The sequence below is a fragment of the Phaenicophaeus curvirostris genome, chromosome 2 (assembly GCF_032191515.1).
Source record: "Phaenicophaeus curvirostris isolate KB17595 chromosome 2, BPBGC_Pcur_1.0, whole genome shotgun sequence".
Lineage (NCBI taxonomy): Eukaryota > Metazoa > Chordata > Aves > Cuculiformes > Cuculidae > Phaenicophaeus > Phaenicophaeus curvirostris.
In genome coordinates this window covers 81,218,580-81,229,785 of record NC_091393.1, presented here as the reverse complement: position 1 = coordinate 81,229,785, position 11,206 = coordinate 81,218,580, and positions in this window count along the sequence as shown.

Sequence of the window (11,206 nt, the reverse complement as noted above, 5' to 3'; positions counted from 1 at the left end):
TGATATGTTTATATTTTCTTGAGAAGGATTTATCAAGAAGGGTGTGTTTTATGTAAAAAGGTAATCAAATAGCATCTGTGATGTGTCTCTTAGTGGTGGACTTGGGTTTGTTCAATAGTGAATGTGGCTCTTTGTCACAGTAAGTCAGAAGTCTCAAAGTGCATTTCTCTGGCAAACAGAAGAGTACAAACAACATGTAGAGCTCTGAGGCTGAATCCATCTGAAGTTCAGCTGGAAAGAGCTATGGGAGTGCATTTGTTTAAAGTCTAAAAATTCTGATTAAACTTGACCTTTTAGTCAACTCATTTCTTGCACTTTCTTTAAGATCTGAGGTTAGACCTGTAAAGTTTCACTTTTGTACAATGTTGTGGATAAAAATTTCTCTAGTATTAGTGCTCTTGGATTAATACTTCTGATTTTTTTTTAACTTATTAATGAAGTTGTTTAGAGGGGCAGGGGATGGACACATGCATACACTCTTTTCCATGTTACTGATACTGCATCGTAGTAACCTGAATACTTTGTGTTACTGAGGAAGGAGTGTATTTATGAACAACCAATACATTTTTTTCAGTCTATAAGCGGTTTTTCAACTTTTTTGTTGGATCTGTTTGTACAGCATAACCTCTGCATGCTTTCCTCATGGACTGCAGTTTTTATGCCTTGTTCCATTGGTAAGAGTTCTTGTGCTCTATAGGCTGCAATCCTGTGAACACATATGTGTGAATTTATACAGCATGTGGAGAGTCTTACTGAAATAAAAGGGTGTGCACTTCGATTGTATAGAGGTGAAGCACGCATGCAGGCCCTTTAAAGCAAAGGAGCATAGCTTGCACTGGTACAAGATGATTTACATGAAGAATAATTTCTTTTCTCTTCTTTGTCCTCTAAATTAGCACTACTTTCCATTCTAGCATCAGAACTCAAATCGTGTTTTTTAGTTTAATCAAAACATGCTTTGGATTTCAACAGCCTGGAAAAATAACTGTGCTTTTTCATTTTGTATTCTTAGTTGATAGAAGTCTTAATGTTTGCTAAAATTTATTGATGTATTTTACTATATATCGTAACCTGTCAATTTTAACACTTGTTTTTAAAATTGCATTCTCTTAATCATGTTGCTACCTGGTAACTAACATAAATATATTTCTGTAGAACACTGGGAAGGGAGTGTCTCTTCCATCTCAAGTCTTTCTGACATGTCAAATTCAGTTTGATTCTTTTCTTCTCTTCATTTTTATGAGTTCTGTAACGGAGACAAGGTAGTCTGTGTCACTTCTCAAATCTGCTTTCTGGTAATCTTGAGCAAAATAAGAACTTGTTTTAATTGATTTTAATTTGCATGTTAAAGGGAATAGGGAATAAGGAAATGGAAGCAAATATAAGTGGTATCATCCTGACTTTCTCAATAGGCTTGTATGAAAGGCTAACTACAATGAAAGTTTTATCTTAATAGACCGGGTCTTTTTGTGCTTCTTTGAGCCTGCATGCAAACCTTTGCAGGACTTGGCCTGAATATCTGTACTTTTCATGGTCCTTACGTGAATCTGATGCTGATGTTGCTATTTAGTTGAAGGTGTTAAAAAAAAAAAAAAAAAGCCAAAGTCTACACTCAAAATAGGTAAGAGGTCAATTCACAGAATTGTTTGGGTTGGAAGGGACCTTAAATATCATGCAGTTCCACTCCCCTGCCACGGGCAGGGCCATCTTCCACTAGACCAGGTTCCTCAAAGCCCTATCCAACCGGGTTTTGAACACCTTCAGTGATGGGCTATCTGTCACCACCTTCACAGTAAAAAAGTTCCTAATATCTAATCTTAATTTACCTTCTTTCATCTTAAAAATGTTACCCCTCATCCAATCCCTGCACTCCCTGCTATAGAGCCCCTCCTCAGCTTTCCTAGGCTCCCTTTAAGTACTGGAAGGCTGCTATAATGTCTCTCTGGAGCCTTTTCTTCTCTAGGCTGAACAACCTCAACTTTCTCAGCTTGTCTTCATATGGGAAGTGGTCCAGCCCTCTGATCATCTTCATGGCCCTTCTCTGGACTCACTCCAACAGGTCCATGCCTTCTGTAGGTTGGGAGGCTGCAGAGTTGAGTGTAGTAATCCAGCTGGGGTCTCATGAGAGCAGAGTAGAGGGAAAGACTCGCCCCCCCTTGGTCACACTTCTTTTGATGCAGCTCAGGATATGGTCGGCTTTCTGGTCTGTGAGTGCTCACTGCTGGCTAATATTGAGCATCTCATCCTCCAGCACCCCCAACTCCTTCTCCCTGGAGCTGCTCTCAATCCATTCTCTGACCAGCCTGTATTTGTGCTTGGGAGTGCCCTGACCTGAGTGCAGGACTTTACGCTTGGCCTTATTGAACTTCATCAGGTTGGCACAGGCGCACTTCTCAAGCCTGTCACCTTCTCGCTGAATGGCATTCCTTCCCTCTAGTCTGTTGACTTGGTGTCATTGGCAAACTTGGTGAGGGTGCCCTTGTTTCCAGTGTCCATGTCTGTGACAAAGGTGTTTAACACCACCAGTCCCATTACTGACCCCTGAGGAATGCTACTCGTCACTTATCTCCACTTGGTCATTGAGCCATTGACCACCATTCCTTATCCACAGAGTGGTCCATCCAAATCTGTCTCTTTCCAATTAGTCGCAAGAATATTGTGCGACAGCGTTGAATGCTTTGCTCAAGTCCAAGTAGATGATGTTAGTTCCTCTTCCCTTATCTACAAGCACTGAAACCCCATTGTGGAAGTCCTCCAAATTCATCAGGCATGATTTGGCCTTACTGAAATCATGTTGGCTGCCACCAATCGCCTCCTTATTTTCCATGTGCCTCAGCAGTTTCCAGGAGGATCTTCTCCATGATCTTGCTGGGCACAGAGGTGAGGCTGACTGGCCTGTAGTTCTTTGGGTCTTCCTTTTTTCCTTTTTAAAACTGGGGGTTGTTTCCCCTTTTCCAGTCAATGGGAACTTCACTGGACTGCCACAAGTTCTGAAATATGACGGATAGTGGCAACTTCATCTGCCAGTTCCCTCAGGACACATATGCATCTCATCAGATCCCATGGACTTGTGCAACTTTAGGTTCCTTAGACTGTCTTGCCACCAGAACTTCTCCTATTCTTTTAACACATCGCAGCTGTTAGTGGCTAGATAGCTTCTTGGTATCATGTATAAAGTGGAATTAGGTCAGTCATTGCAACTGTGAGCTTTCTTATACTGTCAGCCGTGGCTTAAATCTTAAACAAAAAGTAAAATTAACCCCAGAAAACCAGTAGTTTTTTTCTTGGCACTTTAAAGGTTCATAGTGGAAATAAAAGTCAATAGGAATTAGTTACAGCATTGAACCAAGTTTTATCATGCAAGTTTTACTTCTGGAAGTTGAAAGTAAAAACAACGCTGCCTTATGTTATTGTGTCTGTTCTGGAGAGGGGAAAAAAAACCAAAAAACAACATAGTGCCAAACAGTTTTTAATCTACCAACTACTTTGGTTTTGTTGGACTAAAAAGTAAATTTTAGATTTAAGGATTGTCTGCCAAAGGCAGGTTGTTTTTAGCTCTTTATAGTTGATTTTTTTAGCTCTAAAGCAGTTTAAAGGAAAAAAAAAGGGTCAAGTAAAGGTAACTCTGCCAGTACAGGTGAGCAACTGCATGAGCTGCACCCAGAGATTAAGGTAATCCAACTAAACCACAATCAAGTACCCCGTATTTGGAGTGTAATCCAGGTAAGTATGTAGTTTATGCAGCTGAAACTCCAGCTGGGGTCTCATGTCTTTGTAACCCCTTTTTCTCAATGTGCCAATCTGATCTCATCCTGCTCATGTTTATTTAAACTGTTGCTGTACAGATCTGACTTAGCTATGCTTTGCTTGTACCATCTTACATTCCCACCTATCTGCTTTTCTGTCAAAAGACAAGCAGGTATTGCATTTTAGTGTGACTGCAGCTCCATTTTATGTTCAGCTCCCTGCTGGGGGTCATCTCTTGTTTCCATCATTCGCTTTCTTACATGTTTTATCAGTGCTGCTGTGCTTTGCTCTCCTTACATCTGAAAGGTCATGTTCCCCCAAATACCTTATTTTTCCTTCTTCAAAAACCTTCTTAAAACTCTCCTTTGCTGTGATGCCTGGGTTTAAATACTAATTTGGATTACTGAGAACTACTTTCTCCAATGATGAGCAGTACTTCCAGCTTCTGTCTTTATGCAGCTTGACTAGGAATTTCCAACAGAAGGAATTTTATTGTGCTTGTGTTACTGGGGCTAGCAGCTGTGAGTTAACATCAATCTATGACTGCATCAGCAACAGCTTTTAAAAATTACCAAAGACCAATAAGGATTCGAGTCATGGGAATAGGCCTCCTTAGGAGGAAAAAACACATTCTCTATCTGAAAGCAGTTGCCATTCCTAGTGAAGGAAGAAAAACACTGTAGTAAGAAGATGTAATTCTGAATGCTTGTGGCAACTAACTGAAACAGCATTGTTGGAAATAAATTTTCCTTGCCTGTTATATTAAGTCTATTTTGGAAATAACTGCTACCCTGATTTTCACTTTCTCAGTCTTTTGGAATTTAAGGTGAGTTGTGGGGAAGGTGGTGCTATGTTGCTATAGTTTGATATTGTAAGGCCCCTGCGTTTGACCTTTAAAAAGCTGGAAACAATCCAGTTCCTAATTGTCTCATGATAATTTTGGAAGTTCATCTGATATGTAAATATAGAAATACTGATTTTTCTGGCCTTTGTCAGGTGGCTTCTGGATTCTATTGGGTAGCTATGAGATGATTTCAAACGAGTATTTTTCAGAGAACTTCTATGTAAAGTTATATCAGAAAATGACTAAATGGGATCTGCTTTTATCACTTTGAAAGAGCTGTGAAGGTTAAGTGAAAAAAATTGGACAGAAATTCATAGAATGAAAATTCTGTGGCTTGTGAGGTGAAACATTACTTTCAGGAGTCAGTATCCAGAACTTAAAAAGGGTACCCAAAAACATTTGAATTTGTTATATTCTTTGGAATAATGCTGATTTCTCCATGAGAAGTATGGGTTGTCTTTAAAAAAAATTGTGCTGAAAGAGAAGCTGTGGTGAAAATACCTCTCTAGCAGCTCTCTGCACTGACATATAGTAGCTGTGGTTTTTTGAGATACGAACACGTAGTTTGGTAAATATCCTACATTTAGAAGTTTGTTGGAATCTTTGAAGTAAATGGCATAGATGTTAAAAATCTAATTATATAAATACATCTTCCATGATTTTTATAAGAAAACTTCTCAACTGTCGATATTGAGTTCATTCTGTGAATGTTTTTTCTGTTTTGGCAGGTTACTCATATGCAAAAAGATGGATGTCTGCTTTATGTTCAACAAATAATCTAAGTGTTTAATTTGTTGTTTTTAGTGTTTAATTTGTTGTTTTTAGTGTTTAATTTGTTGTGAAGACCTAACTAGAGAATGCAGTCAGATTTATTTTTTTTTTTAATCCTTTATCCAGCAGTCCTCTTCAGTTCATAAACACATCTAAGTTTTAACAGTGCAATAAGGATTTTGGCCTGGGTATGTAAAGCAGATAGTTTTTTTTCTAGTGTTCTAAAAATGCTAATAGCATTTCAGTTTTGGGAGCGGAGAATGTGTGAAATCAAACCAGTATTTCTTCCAGCTCTCCTAAATCTGGATTTAAGGTGATAGGCTATAGTTATAGAAAATGCTCTGCTAATGCAAAGAGTGTGCAAGGTGATTAGAAGTGTGATGCTTTATATCCACAACTCAGTCTCCGCTTTTAGTCATGGATACCTTGTTTTATGAGAAGGATATGAAGCTGTTGGAACGGGTCCAAAGGAGGGTTACAAAGACGATCGGGGGCTGGAGCACCTCCCATACGAGGACAGGCTGTGAGAGTTGGGATTGTTCAGTTTGGAGAAGAGAAGGCTCCAAGGACACCTTATAGTGACCTTCCAGTACCTGAAGAGGGGGCTACAAGAAAGCTGAGGAGGGACTGTTTACAAAGGCTTGTATTGATAGGACTAGGGGGAATGGGTATAAACTGAGGAGGAGCAGTTTTAGATTAGGTATAAGGGGGAAATTCTTCACAATGAGAGTGGTGAGGCACTGGCATAGGTTGCCCAGGGAAGATGTGGCTGCCCCATCCCTGGAGGTGTTCAAGGCCAGGTTGGATGGGGCCTTGGGCAGCCTGGTCTAGTGGGAGATGTCCCTTCCCATGGCAGGGGGATTGGAACTGGATGATGTTTAAGGTCCCTTCCAACCGAAGCTATTCTATGATTCCATGATTCTATGAAAATCACAGAAAATGTGAATTTCAGTAGCTGACAGGAAACCTAAGAAAATAGGGATTTTGCCTATGTCTTTTTATCCAGCCTTCAGTACTGAAACATTTGGAAGATCTGTCTTTGAAAAGCAAACTGGTTTTGTTCAGAGTGTGTTAGAGTCCTGCTGTATTGGTACTACAAACTCCTATAGTGCACGGCAGAGCTAAAAGCATGTTAGCTATGAGAGAATGTATTGATGATCTTAAAGATCTTTTCCAACTTAAATGGTTCTGTGATTCCATATAATGAAAGGTATTTGCTTTAATTTTCCTTAGGACTGGGGCACAGAATGAGTATGTATAGTAGTTGTCACTCTACTATTTGAGTGACAGGGGCACAGGGACTTTAAATGCACTACATGAAACCTGGCAGAATGTAGGATTATGGGGTTTTTTTTTGGTTCACTAGTATAGATGAGCTAGGTTCCTGAAACCATTTTATGCAGGTACATAATGTGAGATAGGGCACCTGAAAAGCCCACACAGTTCAGTAGATTAGTTAAGTTCGAAATGGAAAGCCTGGTATTCACTGCAGGTGATGCTTTCTTCACCTTTCACCAAACTGCTTTTACCCTGATAACTGGATCCTCAAATGCCAGGTGATTCTGAAATAAAACTACAAACTGATAGGAGTGATTATGCATTCACATATAACGGCATATAACGGCATATAACGTCACTGCTCTGTTGTCAGATAAACACTTCTTAGTTTCACTTCAAGGGAACGCCTTATAGTACAGTGCATAATCCTAAATGCTGTATATCGTGGTGAAGACCTAACTGAAATTCCTTTTGCTGGAGGAAAACTGGCACCAACAATAATTTAAAAACATGCACAAAAGCCAAACTCTAAAGCCTGCCCTTGACAAAACCTACTTTGACTACATTTGTTTATTTGTTTTAGAAGTCCCTTTAAGCCAGCATAGGAAGAGGCGGTCTCATCTCATAGGGACTCATCTCCAGGGAGGTTATTCTCTCTCTGTACTCAGCACTGATGAGACCGCTCCTTGAATCCTGTGTTCAGTTCTGGGCCCCTCACCACAAGAAGGATGTTGAGGCTCTGGAGCGAGTCCAGAGAAGAGCAACAAAGCTGGTGAGGGGGCTGGAGAGCAGGTCTTATGAGGAGCGGCTGAGAGAGCTGGGGTTGTTTAGCCTGGAGAAGAGGAGACTGAGGGGAGACCTCATTGCTCTCTACAACTACCTGAAAGGAGGTTGTAGAGAGGAGGGTGCTGGCCTCTTCTCCCAAGTGACAGGGGACAGGACAAGAGGGAATGGCCTCAAGCTCCACAAGGGGAGGTTCAGGCTGGTCATTAGGAAAAATTTTTTCACAGAAAGGGTCATTGGGCACTGGAACAGGCTACCCAGGGAGGTAGTTGAGTTACCTTCCCTGGAGGTGTTTAAGGCACGGGTGGATGAGGTGCTAAGGGGCACGGTTTAGTGTTTGAAAGGAATGGTTGGACTACATGATCCGATGGGTCTTTTCCAACCTGGTGATTCTATGATTCTATGACTTTGCTATAGGCAATGCTATATGAAAGATTCTTGAGACAGTTCCAAAGAAAAAGGTGTAGTTGGTAGATAGCCTATATGGCTTGAACAAAGTAAATAGAATTGTCCAGGGAAAATGCAGTCAGTTTTTAAATTGAAACTTAAGAACGTTTCCATGAGTGTTTTTGGCTTCTGGGCTTCTGTTCCCCATCTGTTAATCAGGAGTGGTGCCATACTCTTCCTTTTGCAAAGCCGTGAGAGGAAAAATACCTTAAAATTAAGGAGGTTGAGTGTTTTGTTGTTCTTTTCCTTCCTGTGGCAGTAGTATCTGTGGTGGTGTTGGAAAGCTACAGTCAGTTACAGGTCTGGTATTACAACACTGTGGAATCAGTTTTGCCTTGATGAAGTGGAATCCCATCCAGTCGTGTGTCTTGCACTGTAAGTAGCTTTATATAGCGAGACAGGATGGCTCAGTTGTCTGATGTGGACTGAGTTATTTAGTGGGAAGTGTGCTGTTTGTAAAGGGAGACAGATCTAGGACGAATTGGATTGTCTGTGGAAATGGGAATCTGCACTGAGTTTTATTCCTTCTTAGGCCATTTCTTGTGTACTAAATAAACAATCCTCCTATGATAAGCATAGTAAATTCTGTATATATTTAGTACATGTATAGAAATGGTATAATTAAGAAAATAAGGCCCAAAAAATTAACCCTGAATAAGGCAATAAAGAAAATTAAATATGGCTACTGACTGTCAATACATTGCAAGAGTTTTCTTAAATGAACTAAACAGTTTTTAACATAAATAACACCCTAGAAAATATGGATAACACAGGAGAAGACTCTTGGAAATTTATGTGTGTATGTGCTGCTGTCTAATGAGGTTGGTATAAGCCTGTGGTATTTTTGATATCTCAAAAATATCTTAGGATCATTAGAATAGCTGGAGACCACAAGATGGGTCCTGGTTTAATGATTATCTTTCGTAATTTTTGTGGTATGGAACTAAAGTTTGTTCAGTTGTATGGTTAAATAATACTGAAATGATTTTTGAATGGTGACCAGGGAACTTAATTAAATTAAGAAATTCCAAGCCAACAATTTAAAGATAATTGGGAGGAGGTTGGGAGGAGTTGACTGATTGGTGAACTTGGCAGGTAATATGTGGGGTGATGACCACCAGGCATCCCTAAAGATGCCCTTGGAGCATGCAGAGAAGATGCAAGGAATGACTTGGCATTTTTATTATAATTACATGTAAATATGTGATTACATGCATGGTGAATAATGTATGGCTTTGTGTAACTTTGTGTATAAATTAAGGCCACAAACCCTTTGAGGTATGCTTTGATTTGAAGAAAACCCCCAAGCACCTGGGATTTGCACAAACCTGAATAAAACAATGTCTCTCTCGGTGATGTAGTTATTGGCTTATTCCACACTGGGTAAAAGATCCATATTTTGGACAACAGCACTTTTCAAACAGCGGTCTGTCAACCTGCTTAGCATGTGAGCACTGCTTGCTTATGTACTGAATGCATTGACAATGTTTTTCGAGTGGTAATGGTAAGTGTGCTTCTTGCATTCCCTTTGCTTTTGGACTTGTATACCATAAGTGCAATAGAGAGGTGCTTTATACATGGCAGAGGCAGAGCAGCTGTGGGATAATACAGAAACTGGAATTGATGTCTGCAAGGTGGTGTGAGGGCAAGAGGAAAGAAAGTGAGGATGTGAGTGGGATGTGAATGTGCTGTGGTCCTGTGTAAAAGGAAAGCAGCGTGCTGAGCCCGTGTCGGAACTGGAAGGAAGTTATGCTACGTGGCTGAAGAAGGAACCATGCGGAGGTTTGTAGGGCAATGTTTAGAAGGTAGTACTTGAAACTTAGGGGTTTTTATTTTTAGCAGTTCTCCTAACTTACAGAAAGTCAGGATTGTTTTCAGTTTTAGTCTTTGTATTTTTTTATATGCCCAGAGAAGTTGTGGATGCACCATCCCTGGAGGTGTTCAAGACCAGGCTGGATGAGGCTGTGAGCAACCTGACCTAGTGGAAGGTGTCTCTGCCCATGGCAGGGAGGTAGGAACTGTATGGTCTTTAAGGTTCCTTCTGACCCAACCCATTCTATGATTTTTCAGGCTAATATGGAATTTAAGATTAGATTCTTAAGATCTTTGGAAATGGCTTTGTATGGTTGTGAAACGTTTCTTCAATGCAGAGGTCTGGCTTATACTCACCAGAGAGCGCCTTCCTTGAATGAAGAACCTTGTATGTGCCAGCTCTTGCTGCGCAGCATGCTAGGTCAGTCTCGCTCAGTTGGAGAAATGTGTTTTTCCTTGTTTGTTTTACTAATACGTGTACTTTTACTTTTTTTGGTTTCACTCCCAATGATCACAATGATTTGACACACACACTCGACATTCCTTTTGCTGGACTGTTATGGTCTGATGTGGAGTCAATGAACTGTTGGTCATTAGCAGCCATTGTAAAAGCCTTGGGATACAGTTCAGTAGTACAGGGTAAAGCTTTCTGTGCACGGACTGGAGATTTCTGATCTAAACTGAGCTCTTTCAGCTGGAAATTATTTGAAGAGAGCACAACCTTAGTAGGTTTGACCATGAAATGCCTGCCACCAATTTGATATATGTGGGGGGAAGAAGAAAATTAATTGCAGGCAAGTCTGTATAGATGTACTGATAGAGACAAGAAAGGATTAAAATCATTTCTCTAAGCTCTAGTGAGGCTGAGTGTAGTGCTATATGTAACTGTGTGATTCTATGTGTGATTCCTGCAGGTCGGAAAATGAGGCTCTGTGAAAAGCTTGTGTAGAATGGCAATAGGTAACATGTAACATCAGCCTTGTAGAGAGGCGGGGCAGAACGAATTGTTCCTTGCCTGACAGGTCCTCCCTGAAAATCCTTTCATTCTTCCACATGAGGAAGTGGTTAATGCTCAACAGACCAAAACTTGCTCCTCTGTTAATCTTCAGCGAACTAGATAGTTGACAGAGATAAGTTGTAGCAAGGATTGATGTAGCTTGCTATGGGCTACTGTCTTTTGGTTACCCAAAGGATGGATGTGGTGGTGATGCAATGTGATGCCATTTTATTTTTCAGCTTCTGCTTGGCCTCCCTTTGGGCTGCCTAGCTGTGCTGTCTGTACCATGAATTTCCCATTTCAGAGATCTTACGGTAATGCCAACACTTTCTTGAGTTAATGGCCATCAAAAGCTTCAGCAACAGTCTTTTAGGGTTTAATACTATACTAAGTATTGCCTGCTTGTGCATGGGTAAAATGGAGGTCAGGTTCTCTGATTGGTAAAAGTTTCAAGGACCAGTTTGAAAAATTCTTTGGAAATTGTCATCCTCTAGGACAGGAAGTGTGATGGATGAATGCTGTAAAGG